The 23,766-nt window shown below is 44.0% G+C and overlaps 1 pseudogene; it reads right to left on the reverse strand.

Annotated features, from left to right (window-relative positions):
• The window catches only part of LOC135218403 (TIMELESS-interacting protein-like), a 152,715-nt pseudogene that overhangs the window by 127,159 nt on the left and 1,790 nt on the right, over positions 1–23,766 (reverse strand).

A 23,766-nucleotide genomic window follows, 5' to 3' on the forward strand; every position in this document is an offset into this window, starting at 1 on the left:
AGGGCCTGCCGAAGGGACGCCTGACCGTTGGGAATACTCTACATCCCCCTTGCGGCTTTCGACATTCCTCCTCCCTTGGTCATGGGAGTCTGAAAGAGGTCTAGGCCTAGGAGCAATGCGGAGTCGGTCAGACGCCCCCTCCACTACACTGGGGACACTGTACACTTCACTGCACCCTTCACTCTTACCTTCCATTTCTCGTAATTGCCTTTGCAAATTACGGATCGACGCTTCCATTGCAGCTTTCTCCGATCGAGACGAATCTACGATTTCGCTGCGGGGGGAAGGAGCTGAACCTGCGTTAGCAGTAGGAGAAATTACATTGGAAATAGAAAGATTGTCCTGATCCAAAGAGCAGGACCTACTTGAACTTTTAGCAGCTTTCCTAATTCTATCTTTCTCCAACTTATTTACATACGCAGTCAAACTCTTCCATTGCACTTCAGTCAAACTCAAACACTCGTCACATGTGTTACTAACTGAGCATTCATTCCCCCTACATTTAAGACAAATAGTGTGAGGGTCCACCGAAGCTTTCGGCAGTCTCACCTTACATCCTTCTTTCACACAAACTCTAAAACGAGTTTCAGGCACAACATCAGCCATAATAAAGAATCCAAATAACAGTCCAAATCAGCGTATACCAAAGCCAAAGAAAGAATACTTCACCAAACAATCCTTAGCAAAGCAAGCAGAAATCCATGCAGGAGGAACTAACAACGATGTTGTTAGCACCGGCGACAGAAAAAATCTGGTCTGAAAACGGGAATGGTTCCTATTCCCGCCACCCAGCGGCGGGAGAGGGTGATCACCTGACCTACCTGTAGCGTGTGCCGCGAGTTTTGAATTCTGTCGGGACGTCAGAGACATAAGCTAAGTATATATCTGCCGGGGAAGTTGCATGTACAAAACTGAAGACTTCAATCAACTTGTATAAGTTCTTCACCAGGTGATCTAACTCGGGTGAAGAGAACAACACTTTCGCAGCCGAGAACGCTGCTCTTCTGTGAGAGTCCACAAGACCAGAGAATTCTCCTTAGGAGGAAGCAGAAACTCCCAAAGATGGAAATTCTCCTGTCGCACAAAACCTGTAGGTTTTATTCTGCAGCTTCAACAGAGGGAAGGCGAACGAAGCCTTGCCTGACTCTCTCTTCTCAGCAAGCCACTCTTCTACTTCCTTCAGTGCTTTCTTCGAGGACTGAGAAAGAACTGGTTTCGATAACCCCAAAGGCGCTGATCTCCTATCCTTCACAAACATCGACGGAGGTGAAGAAGGCGAAGCTGGTTCAAAAAAGTCCGGATAAGTCTGTAAAAGAAACCTTAACAGACTAGAATAAGCAGAAGAGGGCTTCGAATCCTGGTCTTGAGTTTCCTCTTCCGACAGGACGGCCGATACCCCATCTTCCTCTTCCGTCTGGCTCGTTGTCTTCTTCAAAAAGACCATCAATTCTTGAAGTTGATGTTGAAAGGGACCCAACACGGAATCCTCTAGCAAGGGTTTGGCCTTCGAATCATCCTTAGACGAAGATGAAGTCGTGGCTGTCGTACGGCTCTTCTTCGAAAACGAACGACTGGGAGTCGAAACAACCCGAGACGTATGAGGCGAACGAGTCGAAGCAGCTCAAGGCGAATGAGGCGAACGAGTCGAAACTGCTCAAGACGAATGAGGCGAACGAGTCGAAACTCCTATTGATACACAACAAGGCGAGTCAGTCTCACAAGCGCGCGAGCGCTGTAACACACGTGAGCATCTGACTCCGTCAGAAGTTACGCTATCCGAAGAGGACTGACGATCTTCCCGGAAAAACTGGTCCGGCACGAAACTGCAGGAAGGTTGTGGACTCCAGTGCTTCTTGGATTTCTTAACAGGCGGCGACATCCCTCTCGTACACTGGGCATGTCTCTTCAAAGGACGCGACACTAAATCACTCCACACTTTTCACTTCGACACAGGCAACCGCACTTCCAAGTCGGACGACAACTGCGCGTCACTGATATCTACGCCTTTCCAGCGGCGTTTCCTGGGCACTCGCGAGTCGACTACGTCGACGGAGTCAGCCACAGACCGTGGGCAAACTCCCCCGGTCTCCCTTCGACCTCCGGTACGTCTTCTCCTGGGAGCTGGGGAGCGGGACAGGGACCTTCGTCTAGAACAGGGGGAAAGGACAGCCGCCTCCTCGGACACGACACTGACACTTGGCCTAACACTGGCCTTTTCACTTGACTTCTCTATGAACGCACGAAATGACATACCCAAATCCATAACAGATTTTGCCAAGAACTCAAATTTCTTGTCTTAGACTCTAACAAGGAAATGGTGTTGGGATCAGAAACATGGGATACCTGGTCTGGAGTAATTGGTACTGAAGTTGGAGGATTATCATTAGGTGAAATATTCGATAAAAGTGAAGATAGTGACGGTTTGTTTGCCTCTAAAGGCACAGGAGTTGTCTCTACTCTAGTTTTACTACCAGCTCTAAGAGCTGCTTTCCTTTTCCTATCTTTGTCCATCTTATCCAAATGAGCTTGAAAAGTCTTCCAACCTTGTTCATCTAAACTACAGCACTCATCACAAGTTAATTCCTTGCTACAGCACTGACCCCTACATTTAACACATTTGGAGTGCGGATCGTAATATAGTTTAGCTAATCTAGTTTTGCAGCCGCTGCTGCAAAACCTAACTGAAGAAGTACTAGCATCAGTCATCTTCGTAATAACTTGTTAATAACTACCGTATATTTCGGCGTATAAGTCGACCCTTTAGCCCAAAAAAATCATGCCAAAATTAGGGGGTCGACTTATCTAACGGTTACAAAAAGTGAATCTTTATTATTTTCAGGCTTTACAGTTGGCTAATAACAATGACAGCCTTGTTGAGGTAACTATATATGTAAATACCAGTATTAAAAACATTTCACACTGTAATACAACAACAATAATACATTAGAACATCTATTACCTTAAATAAAATGAAAAAAATCAAAGTAACTTGAAAAAACCCCAATCGAACAGCAAGTGTAAACATTGCGTAGCCATTTGTAGTACAGTAATTGAGAAGGATTTGTTCACTCTGACAGTTTTGTATTTACCGGGGTATTGTTCAAAAACATTTATGGTATGAAATCTTTATTTATCACTTTCAATAAAATAAAAAAAATTGTATTTAATTGTAAATATGTATTTAAAATCCTTCAAAATTACTTGAGTCATCGTCATTTGAATTAAACAATTCATCAAACAAATTATCATTCATGGTTTCATCATAAGGATCCCAGTTTGAATCTGGTGAATCAACTGCAGGTTCGTTTTCCCTTAAAGGAGCCTGTTTATGCCATAGAAGAACCAATGGTCAAGGAATATTCCAACATAATAATAAAATACCGGCACGTCGTTTTAACAACTCAATCAAAACATTAATTTGAGTGGCAGTTTGTACATACATATAAACGTAGGCTGTTATGCAGCGTTAGTTAGCGCTTTGTTTGTTTACATTACACTCGAGTAACGTATCTTTCGTTTCGTCATTTCTAATCATATTTGCCGGTATTCATCTTTTATATATTACACAAATTTGTTAATATACCGAGTATATTACCTGTATTTCTTATGGTAAGTAGAGCAACATATGTACCGTAATAACATTCAGGTTATTTTATATGATAAGTTTTATCCTGCTGCTCACATTTTATAGGTCGACTAATATACCCGATATTAGTTAAAATCATAAAAATTTACTCAGAATTGGGGGGTCGACTTATCTTCCGGTCGACTTATACGCCGAAATATACGGTAGGCAGCTAACTGATGAAACAAAAAAGCCAACCAAGAAATTGTACATCACCAAAAAGAAAAAAATCCACAATGGCAACGAAAGTCGACTGCAACAACAAACCACCGGTGTTACCCCGTGGCCGGCAGAAAACGAAATGAAGTCTTAAGCTCAGCAGTACCAGATATTCCCGAAAGTGGGCGGGATCTGTATCACCTACACAAACAATGGCAGCGCTACTACCGCCGCCAGGAATTTGAATTTTCGACTGCCTGGTATGAAACCGTACAGCTAATGTAATTGTTTGGTAAGTCACTTATGTGAAATATGAAAAATCTTTAAACTTAGTCAAGCAGACTGCAGATAGATGTCTTAACTTGATCACTGCCAAAAAAAAAAAAATTAATAAGTAGAGTAGTACCTCGAGATACGATATTAATCCGTTCCGAGGCGCCCTTCGTATCATGAAGTTTTCGTATCTTGGACCACATTTTACATGTAAAATGGTTAATCCGTTCCAAGCCCTCCAAAAACACAACAGTAAATTTCATAATAAAGCTAAATTGACCTATAAACAATGAAATACTACAACAATTTGGACCATTCAATACCTAAATTAATAACAAAATGCAAAATAACCTGTAAATAAAGTGTATTAGTGTACATGGTATACAAGAAATACTGTACGTAAAATGTGGAAGCTTACCTTTCGAGTGAGGCGTAAAATGTGGAAGCTTACCTTTCGAGTGAGGCTATCTCCGAAAGTGCCGGCAGAGGAGGAGGGGGACAAAAGGCAGATACGTACGTACACTTAACTTTACAAAAACACATAAAAAATTTTAAAAAATGTAAGGAAAACTTACATAAACTAAAATTTACGAAACACATTAACAAAACTGTAACACTTAACTTTACAAAAAACTAAAATTAAAATGTTATTGTTATAATACAATTAAGTTTGTTCATACTTACCTGGCAGATATATATATAGCTGTATTCTCCGAAGTCCGACAGAATTTCAAAACTCGCGGCACACGCAGTGGGCGGCCAGGTGGTAGTACCCATTCCCGCCGCTGGGAGGCGGATATCAGGAACCATTCCCATTTTCTATTCATATTTTCTCAGTGCCACTGTCTCCTGAGGGGAGGTGGGTGGGCACTTAATTATATATATCTGCCAGGTAAGTAGGAACAAACTTAATTGTATTATAACAATAACATTTTGTTCATGCAACTTACCTGACAGATATATATATAGCTGAATCCCACCTTCGGATGGTGGGAAGAGACAGAATAGGATTTGCAGGAAACTTAAATTAAGTAGATGATGTACACCTTGGTTCCTCACCTGTTAGCAAAGTAGACTCTGTGATTACTGTCACTTAAGCCTGCTTGTGCTTAATCAGAGTTGCCAGCCAGGTGGAGACCTGTAGTGCTGGTGCGCTCTGGATGCTCTGTCAACGGGGACGTGACCTCAACGTGACAAGACCATAGAGCCATACATATGAGGGCAACGAAGCAACTGACCACCACCTGACCAACTATCCAAGACCCCCTGAACACTAAACTAAGAGATGGGAGTTCTTCCACAAGACTCACCACAACCAAAAAAACACAACAACTAAAAACTAACCTAAACCTAACTAAGGGATAGGGAGAGAGCTACCTTCAGCCCCCAAGACTGTGTCTGCAGAAACGTATGGCCCAAGAGAACAACAGTCCTCGTATACTTCTTCACATCTCTTAAGTAGTGTGAGGCGAATACTGAATTGCTCCTCCAAAAGGTGGCGTCAAGGATGTCCTTGATCGACATGTTCCTTTGGAAGGCAAGCGAGGTTGCGACAGCTCTGACCTCGTGAGCTTTCACTCGCAAGAGGCTCAAATCGGTCTTCTGGTAAGACGAATGAGCCTCTTTTATCACGTCTCTCAGAAAGAAAGCCAAAGCATTCTTGGATGATGGTATATCGGGTCTTTTTACCGAACACCACAGATTATCTGAGGGACCTCGTACCTCCTTTGTCTTGCGAACATAAAACTTTAGAGCCCTGACAGGGCACAGGGCTCTCTCAGGTTTCTTGGCCCACAAGGCTTGTCATACCCTTAATTTCGAAGCTCCTGGGCCAAGGGTTAGACGGGTTTTCATTTTTCGCTAAGAAAGTGGGACTCAAAGAGCAGACAGCATTGTCACCTTTGAAGCCCACCTGCTTACTAATGGCTTGAATTTCGCTAACTCTCTTCGCCGTCGCCAGAGCAGTTAGGAAAAGAGCCTTCTTCGTCAAGTTCCTAAGAGACGCTGCATGGAGAGGCTCGAAAGGACTCGACACCAATAGTCTTAGAACTAAATCTAAGTTCCAAGAAGGAGGCCTCGCCTGAGGTATCTTGGTTGTCTCAAAAAATCTAAGAGTCGTGAAGATCTCTGTTGGTCAGTAAGTCTAGGACTCTGTGTCGGAAGACTGCTGACAGCATACTTTTTATATCCCTTGATGGTCGGGGACTGCCAGCTTTTCTGACTGCATCCTATTATTAGCAGGAAATCGGCTATCTGGCTCACAGAGGTAGTGGAAGAGGAAATTCCCTCCTTTCTACACCATGCCCTGAAGGAAGCCCACTATTCGACTGGTTAAACAGCTCTCGAGGAAGCCCTCCTTGCGTTGGCGATCGCTTTCGCAGCTGCTTTAGAAAAACCTCTCGCTCTGGCCAACTTTTCGATAGTCTGAACGCAGTCAGACCCAGAGCGGAGAGGTTTCGGTGATATCTTGCGAAGTGGGGCTGTCTGAGTAGATCTTTCCTCCAGGGCAACGTCCTCGGAAAGTCTATGAGGAAGGACAGTACCTCCGTGAACCATTCTTTCGCGGGCCACATCGGGGCGACCAGGGTCAACCTCGTCCCCTCGGATGCCGCGAACTTCCTTATGACTTCCCCATGATCTTGAATGGCGGGAAGGCATACAGTCCAGGTTCGTCCAGTCCCAGAGCAGAGCGTCTATAGCGTCTATAGCGACTGCTCCCGGATCCAACACAGGGGAGCAATAAAGAGGCAACCTCTTCGTCCTCGACGTCGCAAATAGGTCGACTAAAGGACGTCCCCACAGTTTCCATAGTTCCCGACAGACGTCTTGGTGCAGAGTCCATTCCGTCGGCAGGATCTGATCCTGTCGCTGAGAACGGTCTGCTCTGACGTTCTGGACTCCTGCGATAAATCTCGTCAGGATCCTGATTCGCCTTGCATCTGCCCACAGCAGAATCTCCCTCGCTAAGTAAAATAGAGGACGGGAGTGTGTACCTCCCTGATTCTTTAGGTGCGCAAGGGCCGTGGTGTTGTCCGAGTTGACTTGGACAACTTTTCCTGCAACCTTTTGCTGGAAGAACTGTAGCGCCAGAAAAACCGCCGCTAGTTCCTTCACATTGATGTGCCAGGACACCTGTTCCCCCCCTCCAGCGCGCCTGACACTTCTTCCCCTCCCAGTGTTGCTCCCCATCCCGACACGGAGGCGTCGGAAAACAACACTAGTCGGGGTCTCAGAAGCTTTAGGGACAAACCCTCTCGAAACTTCCGAGGATCTAACCACCATCTTAGATGGTTTTTCACCGATTCGGTGATCATAAAGGTCGCATCCAGATCTCTTTGACTCTCCATTCTTCTGCCAGGAAAAACTGAGAGAGGCCTGAGGTTGTAGTCTTCCCAGGGAAACAAACAAAATTTTCCAGCAAGGAAATGGTCCCAAGCAGACTCATCCACTCCCTCGCCGAGCAAGTTTCCTTCCCAGGAAGGCCGAAACTCTCTCTAAGCCTTGCAGCTGTCGTTCCTGGGACGGGAAACGCCCGAAAAGCCACTGAATCCATCTGAATCCCCAGATACACGATGGACTGTGTTGGGGTCAGATCGACTTTTCGAGGTTGACCAGAAGTCCCAGGGACCTCGCCAAGGCTAACGTGAAGTGAAGGTCCTTCAGACACCTCTCTTCTGACAATGCTCTGACAAGCCAATCGTCGAGATACAGGGATACTCTTATCCCTGCAGAAATGTAACCATCTCGCTACGTTCTTCATGAGCATGGTAAATACCATCGGAGCCGTGCTTAAGCCGAAACAAAGGGCGGGTCGGAATTGCCAAACTTTGTCATTTTTAACACAAACCTCCAGAAACTTTCTTGAAAGAGGGTTGGATTGGAACGTGAAAGTATGCGTCCTGTAGGTCCAAGGACACCATCCAGTCGCCCGGTCTCAAGGCTCCTAGAACCCGACTGAGGCGTTTCCATCTTGAATTTTTTCTTTTCTATGAAAAATATTCAGCCTGCTCACGTCCAAGACTGGATGCCACCCCGACGACTGCTTTGGTCCAGGAAAAGCCTGTTGAATATCCTGGGTGACCCAGGTCTAAGACCTGTTTCCACCGCTCTTTTCTCGATCATTTGATCTAAAAGATCGAAAAGAATCTGACAAGTTTCTCCCCTTGATATGACGGGGAAAGATCTCTGGGAGTTGTGGATAGAGGAGGAGGTCCAAAAAGGGGATCTTTGTACCCCTGTTCCACTATCTTGAGGGACTAAGCATCTGTACCTCTCACTCTCCACGCCCCCTCAAAGAACTTCAGCCTGGCTCCGACAGGCATCTGAAAGACTTGATTTTCATTTAGAAGATTTTGGCTTGAAAGAAGCTCTTCCTCTTGAAAGCCCTCTCCCTCGAGGAGCAGCTCTCGAGGGAGGAGCCCCACGAAAGGGTTTAACCTTCCTAGGTGGTCGTCCAAAAGACGACGTAGTAGGGACTGCGGGACGTCTTGAAGACTGGGCCAAGAGGTCCTGGGTAGCCTTCTCCTGTAAGCTCACTGCCAGGTCCTTTACCATAGTCTGGGGGAAGAGATGGTTCGAAAGAGGTGCAAAGAGAAGCTCCGCTTTCTGTGTTGTAGAAACAGATCTAGCCGTAAAGTTGCAGAACAGCGCTCTCTTCTTATGAAAAGCAGTGCCGAAGTGAGACACTAACTCTTCCGAACCTTCCCTGACGGCCTTGTCCATGCAGGATAACACATTGGACAGCTCCCCCAGACTTAACGAGTCAGGACTCCTAGATTGAAGATCTAGGACTCCCAAGCACCAGTCTAGAAAGTTAAAGACTTCGAGAGTCCTTAACAGTCCTTTCATGTGATGATCAATCTCCGTAGGCGTCCATGAAATCTTAGCAGTCGACAAAAGGGACCTCTTCTGAGCATCGACCAGACTAGCAAAGTCCCCTTGGTAAGATGACGGGATCTTAACTCCTACTTCTCCTTTGGTCTCATACCAGATGCCACCTTTCCCACTGAGTCTTGAAGGAGGAAGGGCGAAAGTCGACTTGCCCTGATCATTCCGACGTTCCATCCAATCTTGCAACTTCTTAAAAGCCCTCTTGGTGGACAACGAAGTTTTCATTTCCACAAACTCCGGGACCTTGCAAGACTTAGATGACGAAAACTGAGAGGGTGGAGACCTGGGAGCTGCAGGCTGGAACTTGTCTCCAAAAGACGAGCGTAGCAGTCGTACCAGCACTTTATAATCCGACACAGACGAAACCGAAGGCTGCTCCTCCTCAACTGAGTCCGCCGGACTACTAAGCTCTCCTTCCTCCCTAAGAGGCAAAGGAGACTGCTCCTCTGGAGAGGGCGTGCGCCCAACGGGTCTAGCCTTCAACAAAGACTTTCGAGGTTTAGGTGTAGCAGCTTCTTCAATGCGACCGACCTTCTGTCGATCCTTAGTGCTTTGAAGAACGAAGAGCGTCTTGACAGCGCTGAGCGTCAAGAGAGGCTACTCTAACTCGCTCTAGAGAAGCGTCCTTACGCTTCCCGCTAAAGCGTCTAGCTTTCCGCTTTCAAAGCGTCCTTCTGGGCGCTCTCGAAAGCCTTCTCAAAAGGCAAAGCGTCTAGCAAAACGTCCCGACGAGCGTCCTCAAAAGCGTCCTGCCGAGCGTCCTCAAAAGCATCCTCCAAGGCGTCCTGCCGAGCGTCCTCAAAGGCGTCCTGACGCGCGGGCTGATCAGGACGTCGAGAGGGAAGAAAAGCGTCCTGTCCACGAGACTTCCTACAAGTAGAACGAGATCGAGGAAGCTCCGACGGGGAAGCAAGCGGAGACAGAGACGAACGAGGAGACGAAGAAGGGGACTGCTTCGTCCTCTTGACAGGCAGCCTGACGTCCTTCCTACGCTTAGGCTCGACTGCTGCTGGGCGAGTCTTCTGAGCCATTAAAGCTGACAATTGGTCTTGAAGAGACACAAGAATATTCTTCGTTAGTGAAGAAACTAGAGGAGGTGAAGGGCTGAACCTGCAAGAAGACGAGGGGCGAGGGGACGCCTCCTTCCTTCTCACAAGTACAGCTACCTGCCTCTCCGAAGCGCGAAAGAAGCGCTTCTCAGCGTCATCCTCAGATGACGTCCTACCTCTCTTCTGCGGAGGAAAACGCGTCATACGACGCAGGTGAAGACTGCAACGATAACGGATTGAGAGAGACGTGTAGCGTCCTCACTCGGAAAAGTCCTTTTTCAAAGGACGCGAGTCTCTCGAGCGCTCCACCCCTTGCGCGGGGAGGGCGCCTCGGAGGACGAAAAACAGTCCTTAAGGATGCGAGCCTGCGCACGCTCCTTGGCAGCCTGGGAACTAACAACAGGTCCTGCCGAAGGGACGCCAGATCGGTGGGGAGCCCCCGTAACCCTCTTGCGGCTTTCGACATACCCACTCCCTGAGTCCTGGGAGTCCGATAGAGGTCTAGGCCTAGAGGCATTATGGGGCCGATCTGACGCCCCCTCCACAACACTAGGGGCACGATCACACACTTTAATTGAGCCGGTTTCCAAGGCCAACACTTTGGATTCTAGAGTGCGTAACGACTCTAGAATCAGAGAAAGGGCATTACCTTCTCCAGACACAGAATCAGGGCCCGCAGGCAACAATACAGGATTAGGTGAAGCAAATTCTACTGGTGTTAATACAGATGAAATGTTACTTCCCTTACTTTCGAGAACCGCTCTTGGAGGAAGCCCTCCTGATCCTATCGCGTTCCAATTTACGCCGATAAGAATCATACACTTTCCATCCATCATCGGCTCAAACCTTCGCATTCATTGCACCGATCATCCAACAAACATACATGCCCCCTACACCCCATACATACTGTGTGGGGATCTACCGATGATTTAGGTAGCCTCATCTTGCAATCACTCTTCACACACACTCTGAAACTCACTGAACTTGATCCAGACATCACGTTCAAAGAAAAGCCAATCCAAAATCAAAAAACAGTCCACTATCGCGTATGCCAATCCAACAATCCAGAATCAATAACCAAAAGTCAATCCAGATACTTAGAATGAGTCAATCCAATCCCTAGGCGGAGGTCTGTAACAGTTGTTTACCGACCGGCGACAGAAAAAATATGAATAGAAAATGGGAATGGTTCCTGATATCCGCCTCCCAGCGGCGGGAATGGGTACTACCACCTGGCCGCCCACTGCGTGTGCCGCGAGTTTTGAAATTCTGTCAGACTTCGGAGAATACAGCTATATATATATCTGTCAGGTAAGTTGCATGAACAAAATTCTTTTTTTCTTTTTTTGACTTTTACGTAGGCTTTTTTTTTTTTTTTTTTTTGTTTTTTTTTTTTTTTTTTTTTACAGAATTTCAACTTCATCACCACTTTCAACGTTCTGTTTATCACTTGGTTCTTCCTTTTTGCTTTCAACTTTCTGTTTTCATCACTTGGTTCTTCCTTTTTTGCTTTCAACTTTCTGTTTTTATCACTTGGTTCTTCCTTTTGCTTACTCCTGCTAATGCTAAAGGCCTCTTTAAAAAATAACGATCCAAGGAAGATTGCTTCTGCCTACTTTTCACAATGTTCCTGAAACGACTCAGGCAAACGTCATCAAACTGCGCAAGCATACGACCTGTGTGAGCCTTTTCGGGGTGTCTTTTTTTCAATAAACGATTGCACTTTATGAAAAGCGGCTAGGACATCCTTAATTTCTGCCGTTGTCATAGGGTCCTCCTCCTCTTCCTCGCCGCTGCTAGAGAACTCCTCTTGAACGACGTTATGTTGCATGGCCTCCAACTCCTTCAGGTCATCCGTCGTAAGCTCCTCTTGGTGCTCCTCAAGAAGGTCGTTGATGTCGTCCTCGTCGATGACCAGCCCCATGGACTTGCCGAGTGCAACGATCTCGTCAAGATCTGGTTCCAAAACAGTTTCGAGATCGCCAACTGTTTCGGACTCTGCAGCACCAGCTTCGCCCATGTCAAATCCCTCGAAGTCTCGGGCGGATACGGCATCAGGCCAGAGTTTCCTCCACAAGGAATTCAAGGTTCGCCTCGAAACCTCCTTCCAAGCTTGGTCGATGAGTCAGATACAAATGACGATGTTGAAATGTTCCTTCCAAAATTGACGCAAGGTGAGGTTTGAGGTATCGGTGATGTCGAAACATCTCTTGAAAAGATGTTTCGTGTACAGCTTCTTAAAGTTCGCTATCACTTGCTGGTCCATGGGCTGGAGGAGAGGGGTGGTGTTGGGCGGAAGAAAAAGAATCTTGATGAAGGAATACTCCGCTAATATCTTCCTCGAGGCCAGGAGGGTGGGGAGGGTGGGGAGGAGCATTGTCCAACACCAGCAGACATTTCAGAGGGAGGCCCTTCTCTTCCAAAAATTTCTTTACTGTCGGGCCGAAACACAGATTTACCCACTCGGTGAACAAAAGCCTCGTTACCCAGGCTTTTGCATTAGCCCTCCACATCACTGGAAGCTTCTCCTTCAACACTTTGTGGGCCTTGAAGGCTCAAGGAGTCTCGGAATGATACACCAGTAAGGGCTTCACCTTGCAATCCCCACTGGCGTTCGAACAAAGTGCGAGCGTAAGCCTGTCTTTCATAAGCTTATGCCCGGGTAGCTTCTTCTCTTCCTCCGTGATGTACGTCCGACGAGGCATTTTTTTCCAAAAAAGGCCAGTCTCATCACAGTTGAAAACCTGCTGAGAACTGTAGCCTTCCTTGGTCATCATCTCATCGAAAGTCTTCTTAAATGCTTCGGCTGCTTTCGTGTCTGAGCTGGCAGCCTCCCCATGATGCACCACCGAATGGATGCCAGTTCGTTTGCGAAATTTCTCTAACTACCCATGCGAAGCTTTGAACTCTGGGGTTTGCGCTGAAGTCCCTTCCCCTCCGTCGTCTTCCGCCTGCGCAATCAAATCGCCGAAAATAGCGCTGGCTTTGTGGGCGATTGCCGTCTCCGTTACCGTATCGCCAGCGATTTCTTTGTCTTTTATCCAGACAAGAAGCAGCCGTTCCATCTCGTCATGCACGTGGGACCTCTTGCTGGACAAAATAATGATGCCCTTCGACGGTGTAGCTGCTTTGATGGCATGCTTCTGTTTAAGGATGGTGCCTATTGTCAACAGATTACGGCCTTATTCCTTGGCGATCACACTCAATCGCATACCAGCTTCATACTTCTTGATGATCTCCATCTTTGTCTCCAAAGAGAGCATGCGCTTCTTTCCGTGAATTTCAACTTTCTTGGGACCCATGACTACGTTATCTTGTACGTAATTTACGTATAAGTACAAGTACTATCCTACTTACAACCAAGTTTGGTTCCGACCCACTGGTTGTAAGTCAGAATGGATGTAAGTCGAACCTTAGAAAGTGGCCAACATACTGGGTAGGGTATACTATCAAACCTTTGCTATATAAAAGTGCCTACTTAGTACTGTAATGTAATGTACAATCATTATTTCAATCTTTTTACCATAATGTACTTCTACTAATACATTTAAATCATTTATGTAATAGTATATATTACGTACAATCAGGCATTGAGTTGCAATGGGGTTAGGTTCTTGCATGCATGTCAGAAGTCGATTCTTACTTAAATTGGTTTGCAATTCAGTCTACCGTGCAGTTAATACCAAATGATGCTGCAGATAGGGCAGGGTAACTCAAACTGATGCTGCCTGAGTGATGAGAGTTCTCATGCCTGAGTGATGAGAGTTCTCATGAGATGGCGCAGTGCCAAGTAACTTAATGGTCAACTGTCTGAAGTAAGGTTGTAAGTACGGGTGGTCGTATGTCGAGCAGGTTGTAAGTCGGATAGTAGTTTACATAATAAAGTTTTCACACAACACGATAATACGTATACTACAACGAAATCACTAACGAATTTACGTTACTAAACGAAATCGTTGAACCGAACGAATACCGCATGCGTACGATAACGATGCTGGTACGAAGTGGACAAGGTAGGCACGCCACCACGTATACGTACATAGATGCATGACGGGAGGGATGCTGTCCAATAGGAGAGAAGGATCTCATGGCGGTGACTAGCATCAGGAACCAACGGGAGAGCAGAAGGATGGTGGCGAGTCTACCAAGATGGTGGCGAGTCTACTAAGATGGCGGCGCGCGAGTTTCAAAATTGTTATTGGTGGTTCGGGGGACTTTCAGAAACCTTTCATATCATGAAAACTTTTCGTATGTAGAGCCGTTAAATTTTTCGTATTGGCTTTCGTATCTCGAGTTTTTAAGTCGAGCCTTTTGTATCTCGAGGTACCACTGTACTTGATGGAGTAAGTGAGTAGGGGCTCTTTTCAAATCACACACCTACCACCAGTGAACTACCTTGTTACCAAGTTTCAAAGAACGACTACAGTTCATGCTGACGACTACTTCAACATAAAAGCCCATCGTTTGTATTACCAAAGGAATAAATGCCAATTTCTAGACATTATTTTGACAGCAACGGCTAAGATACGAGATATTCACAAACTTTTAATATCTACAGGATACAAAGTAAAATGAGCATGAAATCTTGAGGTATTAGTTGTACATTTAATATCTTATGTTAACCCTTAAACGCCGAGTGGATGTATTTTACGTCATTTTTTGTCTCTCGGGTGCCGACTGGACGTATTTTACGTCGACATACAAAAGTTTTTTTAAAAATTCGCGGAAAAATACTTATAGGCCTACCAGCCAAAAACTCTTGAATCACGCGCCTTGGGGGATGCTGGGAGTTCACGGATCAAGGTGTTGTTTTGTTTACAATCGTTACAGCAGGCGCGCAAGCGCGAATTTCTTTCTTGCCGCACTAAAAAGTATTGGTGACACATATCGGAAATTATTTTGTCACTTTGACATAATTTTTGTACCATTTTAAATTAGCCGTTACATGGAGTATTATATATGAAAATGTGTGCACTTTTATGTAGAATACAACAATAAAATACTCATGATTGTAGCTTTTATCAGTTTTGAGATATTTTCATATAAATAACGATAAGTGCAAAAATTTCAACCTTCGGTCAATTTTGACTCTACCGAAATGGTCGAAAAACACAATTGTAAGCAAAAACGCTTATATTCTAGTAATATTCAATCATTTACCTTCAGTTTGCAACAAATTGGAAGTCTCTAGCACAATATTTTGATTTATGGTGAATTTATGAAAAAACTTTTTCCTTACGTCCGCGCGGTAACTCGTTCCTTAAAAAATCATTCATGCGATTGTGGTAATGTTTGCACCATTTTAAATTTAGCCGTTACATAAAGTTTTATATATGGAAATGTGCGCAATTTCATGCACAATACAACTAAAAACAACCCATGGTTGTAGCTTTTATATCAAGTATTTTGAAATATTTTCATATATGATAAGTGACAAATTTTCAAAACCTTCGTAACAACTTTTGACTCTACCCGAAATGGTAGAAAAACGCAAATGTAAAGCTAAAACTCTTATATTCTAGTAATATTCAATCATTTAACTTCATTTTGCAACAAATTGGAAGTCTCTAGCACAATATTTCGATTTATGGTGAATTTATGAAAAAATAATATTTTCTTTACGTCCGCGCGGTAACTCTTCCGAAAAAATCATACGTGCGATTGTCGTAATGTTTGCACCATTTAAAATTAGCTGTTACATAAAGTTTTGTATATAAAAATGTGTGAAATTTCATGTAGAATACAACCAAAAACAATTGAAGGTTATAGCTTTTCTCATTTTCGAAATATTTGCATATAAATCACGATAAATAGAAAAAAAACCACATTCGGTCAACTTTGACTCTACCGAAATGGTCGAAAAACGCAATTGTAAGCTAAAACTCTTACAGTCTAGTAATATTCAGTCATTTATCTTCATCTTGAAACAAATTCGAAGTCTCTAGCACAATATTTAGATTAATGGTGAATTTTAAAAAAAAACTTTTCTTCCCTCCGCGTGCGGATTCTTCGCCACAAATCTCCCAAATGCGTACATCGCATTCTCTGAATATTTGCTCTGTTTCTTATTAGGCATTTAATAGTAGTTTTATATATGAAAATGTGCGCAATTTCATGTAGAATAAAACTAAAAATATTTGAAGGTTGCAGCTTTTCTAATTTCCAAAATAATTGCATATAAAAAAAATATATAAAAAAATTCGACATTCGGTCAACTTTAACTCGTCAGATATGGTCGAAAACTGCAATTGTAAGCTAATACTCTTACAGTATAGTAATATTCAATCATTTGTCTTCATTTTGAAAGAAATTGGAAGTCTCTAGGACAATATTTAGATTTATGGTGAAATTTTGAAAAAAAATATTTGTTTACGTCCGCACGTTACGAATTCATGCATTATTTTGTGATAATATTTTCTCTGTGTTGCTTTTATCGTTTTATAATGTGTTATATACCAAAATTATTGCAATTTAGTGTACATTACAACGAAAAAAAAATTAACTCTTTACCTTTAACCGTTTTGCGCATAGCGCGATTTGAAATACAAATTTATAGAAATCTTGTTTCGCACTATCATATATCGCATTATTTATATAGATAATGATAATTTTTTTTCATTTCTGATGGTTGCATTACTAAAACCTTCAGGCAAAAAAAAAAAAAAAAAAAAAAAGCCAAAAATTAACTCTTAATCTTGAAAACTAAGCGCCTCTGTGATTAAAAAAAAAAAAAAAAAAAATTCCGCTTCGGCGCTCACTCCGAGACCGCCTCGGCACACAGAAGACGATTTTTAATATATGTACCCCTTCGGCGTTTAAGGGTTAAACATATGTTACTGAATTATATGCTCATATGCAAAATCTAATCATTTCTAATCTTAGTTTAGTAGTGGTATATGACAAAGAACTTACTAAAGAGAGTACAAGTGTAAATTCAAAACAGTTATGTTTAAAACCATCAACTTTTTTTTTTTACAGAACTATCTACCTTTTCACAAAAGACTAGGAAATATCTGGGAAAAACTAACTTAAAAAAGTCTAAAACCAAATCATTAATAAAATAGTACTACGTAAAGCATAAGGTGAAATAATGCTTCAAATTTCAAACCATACTAAATTACTTAGGAGATAATGAACAACTAATTACTCAGGAGATAATGAACAATTAAATAAAAAAAATTATCCTATGCAGATATCTATATCTAATGATGAACCAAATAGGTTACAAACCTTCTGCTGCAGGATCAGGAACCTCCAAGGCTTCATCCATTGGATAATTTCTCCCTCCATCATCATGATCGTCATCATCATCATCATGTATTGACCCTCTGTCACTGTCACTTGCGACTGATCCTCTTCTGCTTGCAGAATCTCTTATCCCAAACATCTCTTCCGTATCCATGTCCATAACTTCAACAATACTAATATCCTGAAAAGAGTTTATAAACCCTGTAGTGTAATGCTCATCAGTCATCCACAACTACTATATGATAAAAAAAATGTCTGACAGCAAAAATCCTTTTTTTTTTTTTTACAAACCAATTATTTTACAAGGACCTATCTTGTGGTCATCACTCCATAAACCATACAGCATAATAAAGAGGGGAACACTCCCCTTGGCTGATCATACATCTGGAAGTCCCAGCACATTGGAACGAAATTCTCCTTGTCATCTGGACTTGCTACAGGACAAGGCCAAGAGGAAGGCCCTCTGTGTTAATTATTGGGTTTGGGTTAAAGAAAAAATTAGTTTATATGAGTATGATTACCTATTTTGCAGGGTAAGACTCTTAAAGACAGTGTATTTTTACAATAGGTGATAGAGGTAAAATGAAAATTTTTTCATCAATTTGTGTTTTTCATAGCTAACAAACCCTCGGTCTTAACAAGATAATCTTTTTGCATCAGCTGGAAACTGGTTAAAAACAATCAAAGATTGTAAAGCAAGGAATCTGTGGCATCCTGGCAACTCATGTGTATACGAGGTGGAAGCTGGTCACCGACCAGGCATAGAACCTTGTGATGCAATAGTCTTTCCCCCTACCCAGGAAAATTTATTTAAAATTTGTCATTTGTTTATACACAGAACAAACCTTCAGTCTTAACAATAGGATAGACTTATACTTGGAGGGAGGTAAAAGCATCCTATACCAGCTGGGACTTAACCACCCTTCCTAGAAGAACGAGTTCTAAAGAAGTGGGTCCAAGCCCATGAGAAAATAGACAATCGGATATCTAAAAACTCAGCCATCTGGGTTGAAATGCAATGATTTATAGCAAGACTCATTGCATTCCAGGAATAAATAAAAACTCTGTCTGTTCAAGCAACAAACCATGCAAGCCACAGAGGTTTGTCACCACTCCTCACTCCCCTTGCTAGAGAGAGGAGCCCTTCCTACTGAATAGCAGATTTGTCTATTGTACAGTCACAATACAAAAACCACTACCAGTATGACCATCCTACTCATCTATATCAGACCAGTTCCAGCATTCTTCGACCCACCCGTAGGAAGAAGGGTAAAAAGAGAAAGAAAGAGGCTAGCCAACTCACTCATTCTCTCTTCCACACTATCATCTTAGGTAAGATACAAATTGTTCCGCCAGGGGCACTGGGTGAATTATACAACTTGTTGGCAGCCACCACCGGACCCAAGGAAAAAGCATCCAAAGACCTGCGGGCAATGTCCTTTAGGTAAAAGGAAGTGAACGTGGACTGATGTAGCCAAGAACCAGTGCTCAAAATTCTATGAACAGAAATTTTTCTTAAATGCGAGAACTTTTCGAAGATGCGTTTTCCTTTCCTTTATCTTTCTTTGCTATAAAGCAATTACCATGACACTGTTCTAACAAAAAGTCTATGGCACCTAGGTCTTAGGTGACAAATTATTTACAAATAGCATGGCAGTGCTCTGAACGGGAAAAGCAAGAGCTCTTGTGGATCATTGTCCACAGTCATTCAGTGAGGGAATGGAAAAAGAGGCAAATCTGTCATCATGCACCAAGGGATTTTGGGTCTTAGCCACGAATTCTGGGACAAATTCGAAAGCCACAGACTCCCAACCTCTGGTGTGTTTAATACTATAAATTAGGCCATGAGGCTCACCAACACTTTATGAGGAAGCAAAGGCCAACAGGAAAACTGTCTTTAGTGAGATCCCTGTCTGATGAATGACATAGGGGCTCAAATGGGGCTTGAGTGAGACTTCTCAGGACTAGCCAAAGATCCCATGCAGGAGGCTAAGTTCCCCTGCAAAACAGGAACGTTCAAAACTCCTGAACAAGAAGACTTCCCAAGATGAAGAGATGTCCATGCCTTTCAGGCACAATACCAAGCCCAAGGCTGCTCTGTAGCCTCTGATAGTTGAAACAGAAAGACCTTTCTTATCCCTGAGAAAAATCAGAAAATCGCCATCTGTTGAACAGAAGCTCTGAGACAACAATTATTGTAGACTTCCCATTTCCCCTGTAAATGGCTGACAAAGATTTCCTGAGATAGCCGGACATCCGTCCCGCAGCCTTTTGAGGAGAACCTCTCGCTTGGAGGAGGTACTTGATAGTCTCTAGCCATGAAGAGACATGGAGTTTACTGATTAGTGAAACCTTTCCAAATGAGGTTGGCAAAGGAGTTGTCGCCATGGGGAAATGTCTCTTGAAACCTCTGACAGAAGAGACAGAAGGTCCAGGAACCAATCCACTTGAGGCCACAGAGGTGCCACCAAGGTCATCCTGAGATTTCAAGAACTCATTACGTACTTTGTTCAGAACTTAACGGATCAGGCAAAGCAGAGGGAAGGCATATACCTTCAGACTGTCCCAAGGATGCTGTAAGGCATCGTCTGCGAGAGCAAAAGGATCCAGGACCACTGTACAGTAAGCCTCCAGCTTCCTGTTAAAGTGAGTGGCGAAGAGGTCAAGCATAAGCCTTCCCCAAACATGAAAAAGCCTGTCTGCCACGTACTGATGCAGAGACCACTCCATGCCCAGAATTTGGTTCCGACAACTCAGGTTGTTGGCCACCACATTTCTCTTGCCTGGAATGTACCTAGCGGACAGCTCCGCCGAGTTGTCAATTGCCTACCGGTGCAACTAGACTGTCATCGAATGGTGCTGACAAGACACCAGCCCCCCCTGACTGATCACATAGGTGACCACCATGGTAATGTCTGACATCAGCATGACAGAACGACTCTCTACTGTCTCTCAGAACTCCTGCAGACCTAGGAAAGCTGCTTTTATATCCAAAATGTTGACATGAAGCAGCTTCTCCTCTGCACTCCAAATGGCCGAGGCAAAGAGATCTTCCAGATGAGGACCTCAACCTTCGATGGAAGCATCCGAAAACAGAAGAAAGTCTGTAGGGGGTGAATGCACAAGGAATCCCACCATGAGATTCTGGTCGTCCAACCACCAACAAAGGTCTTTCCTCACCACCTCTGACAGAGGAACTCTCTGCAGAGGGGAAACCCCTGCCGGAGACCAGAAGTCCTTCAGTCTCCACTGCAGAGACCAAAAGGGAAGACGACCGTGAGGGACCAGCTTCTCCAGAGGAGACAAAATCCCCAGAAGGACCTGCCACTGGTGAGCTGGCTGTTCGGAGTGTGACAGGAATAAGCATGCCACTGACCTGAATTTCTCCAACCTCTGGTACGAAGGAAAAACCCTCGACGCTGCTGTATCTATATCCATACCCAGTTAGAGCTTTCTGGCTGAGAACCAGATTGGACTTCTCCAGGTTTACTACTATGCCTAGCTCCCAACATAACTGAAGAAGGCAATCCATGTCTTGAAAGTTTCTCCCTGGAGCTTGCCAAGACCAGCGAGTCGTTGAGGTATCTAAACAGGCAAATCCCTTGAGCGTGAGCCCATGTCGAGACTAGGGCAAAGACCCTTGTGAACACCTGAGGGGCCATACTCAGTACAAAGCAAAGGACCTTGAACTGGAAGACTTGCTCTCCTAGGCTGAATCAAAGGAACTTCTTGGACGAAGGGTGGATTGGAATCTGAAAGTAAGCATCCTTCAAGTCTTGACAGCAAGAAGTTGTTGTCTCTTATCACTGCCAAAGGTTGAGAGGATGCTAGGAGTGACATCACATGGCAGCGCTGGTCAATGGCCTCACTGGCGGAACGATAAAGAGCAACCCAGTAAGCAACGACATTGATACAGGTGCCCCGCTAGGAGGCAGCACACGAGAGAGCCAAAGTAATGTAGGCCTGGAGGTAGGGGGACTGCCAATGGGGCTGGCTGGGGGTTACGAGCTGCCAAGAAATGTGAGAGAAGGCCATACAAGGAGGGGGAGCCTAGAGATGCCCAAACAATCGCCATCTTGTTTGATTCAGAAACTGAAATAAAACAAACAGAAGGCGTAGCCTCCTCCCTCTCGGGAAGGACATTAGATCTCGCAGGAGAGGGCAACATTAAATATAATCTCATCCTGTGGAATTCCCGATACTTACAACGACATATTGATGGAAGAAAAGGAAGGAGATGGTGGTACAACCGAAGCAGTGGGGGGGGACACTTCTGGAAGAAGGGGATGTTGAATCGTCCAAACGAGGAGGTGGAAAACCCTCTCAAGAAGGACAAGTAGAAACTCTACAATGCTTCCTCTTCTTGTAAAATGCCCTCCACTGTGACTTAGGCCAGGAACGACATAACGGGCACAGATTAGTAACGGTACAAAAATTAGGTCGGCACCTACTAAATGTCGTATGGGGATCTGTAATGATAGAAACCAAAAACCTGGACCACAGAAAACCCTGAATGCCTGGGTACATGAGTTGACGAGGTCTTGAAGAATCGGAGGACTCCATGATAACAAAAAAGCACACACACAAACACACTGAAACAAAGAAATCATGGGCAACAAAGCAACCGGCTTGGGAGGAGAGCAAAAGCGACTACAGTGGACCCCCATATTCGCATTCTCCAGATTCGCGGACTCATGCATTCGCAGATTTCTCTTGGGAACATTTCCCCCTATTATTCGCAGAAAATTTGCCTATTTGTGGTATTCTTATATAAGAAAATCCAGAAATTCCTGGTTTTTTATAAATTTCATCATAAAATGCCTTTTTCATGATAAAACTATTAAAAAAACCAAGTATCAAAATTTTCCATTGGTTTTTCTTGAGTTTTAACTAACAAAATAGGCTGTTATCAGCATTTTTATATGGGTTTCCAACTATTTGTGGGAGGGGGGTTGGGGGGGTGGGGATGGGGGCGTGGGGTGGGGTGGGGGGTTGGGGGGGGGGGGTGTGGGGGGTGGGGGGACTCTTCGGGTACAATATCCCACCACAAATTACGGGGGACCACTATAACTCTCCCCAAGGTGGTCAAAGAAAGGTTATCACGTCACGAGGTTCAGTGCCACAGATTCCTTGCTTTACAATCTTTGATTGTTTTTAACCGGTTTCCAGCTAGTGATCCTACTGTTAAGACCAAGGGTTTGTTCTGCGTATGAACAACTACTTGGTGGAAGTGATTAAGATAGATGTTCTTGAGGCTAACCAGGGATCATGTAACTGGACTAATTCCTTAATAAGGCTTTGGTTTGTAGTCTTTCATTTAAGAAATGAGCAAACAATTTGATAAATTCACCCTTTCAATAAGGTAAAGCAGCCAATAGCCACATATGCTCATAAAATGACAAATTTTTTCATTTGTATTTTCCTAACATACAAAACTGAGGTCTTTACATATGGGGTTTACTTTCAGTGCAAGCTGGAAGCAGCCACTTAACTAAAAACAAGGTGGTTATTGGTAGTTGGCTGCTGACGGCAAGGGAGGAAGCTCTGCCATCCAGTCGGTACACATTCTCTTTACCTTTTGGGCCAGGTAGCAGAATGAGGGGTGGCTAGAGGAGGGCCATTTATGTAGCCCTCAGGTTTGTATGTTAGAAAAAATATAAATTACTTTAAAAATTTGTCATCTGTTCCTACATGTATACAAACCTTTGGTCTTTACATATGGGAGACTTGCTTCTTGGGGGGAGGAATCTGAGCAAATCTCTGAACTGACTGGTAGTTTGCCTCACTTGATGCCTCTCTTCCTGGTCATGTAAGAGAAAAGAAAGGAGACCCATGCCTCTGATCTGCTGAACATGTGTGATGTTCAACTACTACACTTCTGGGTCTTTCGCATTAATGGTATGTAGCATCGATTCAAAGAAAGGCTTGGATGAACCCATTTGTCGGGGAAAATAACACAACCAACATGTTTGTTCATTGTCAGTTCCTAGGTAGGACTCGCATCTATTAATCCAAATTAAGCTAGATTATATGTACACATGCCCCATCCAGCATGTAAAGGCTAACTAACCGTACCTCTGCCCTCTCGGAGAGGAAGAGTATAAAAGTGAAAGGTAGGAGGCCAGTCCCACACACAACTTCTCTTTTGCAGCTGTATATCTTTGCCAAGATGCCACCTGTTTCCAAAGGGAGCTGGGTGAACTACACGACTGCTGAGCAGCCACCACAGAACCCAAGCAAAAAGATTCCAAGGATCTTTGGGCAACATCCCAAAGGTAAAAGGGGAGGTGAATGTGGTCTGTCGTGACCACAATCCCATCCTTAGTACCTGACCAACAGGATCTTCCTGAATGCAAAGGGCAGACCATTGCCCTTGACCTTGCAAAATCTCAAATGGAATGTACTGCTGTCCCCATGTCAGCTGTGGAGTATGCTCTTTTGATCATTACATGAAGTCAAAAGAAATGGTGCTCTTGGATACCACTTCTTGGCCAAGCCAGAACTAACGAATTGTCTGCACTT

Source organism: Macrobrachium nipponense, chromosome 9, assembly GCF_015104395.2.
Source record: "Macrobrachium nipponense isolate FS-2020 chromosome 9, ASM1510439v2, whole genome shotgun sequence".
Classification (NCBI taxonomy): domain Eukaryota; kingdom Metazoa; phylum Arthropoda; class Malacostraca; order Decapoda; family Palaemonidae; genus Macrobrachium; species Macrobrachium nipponense.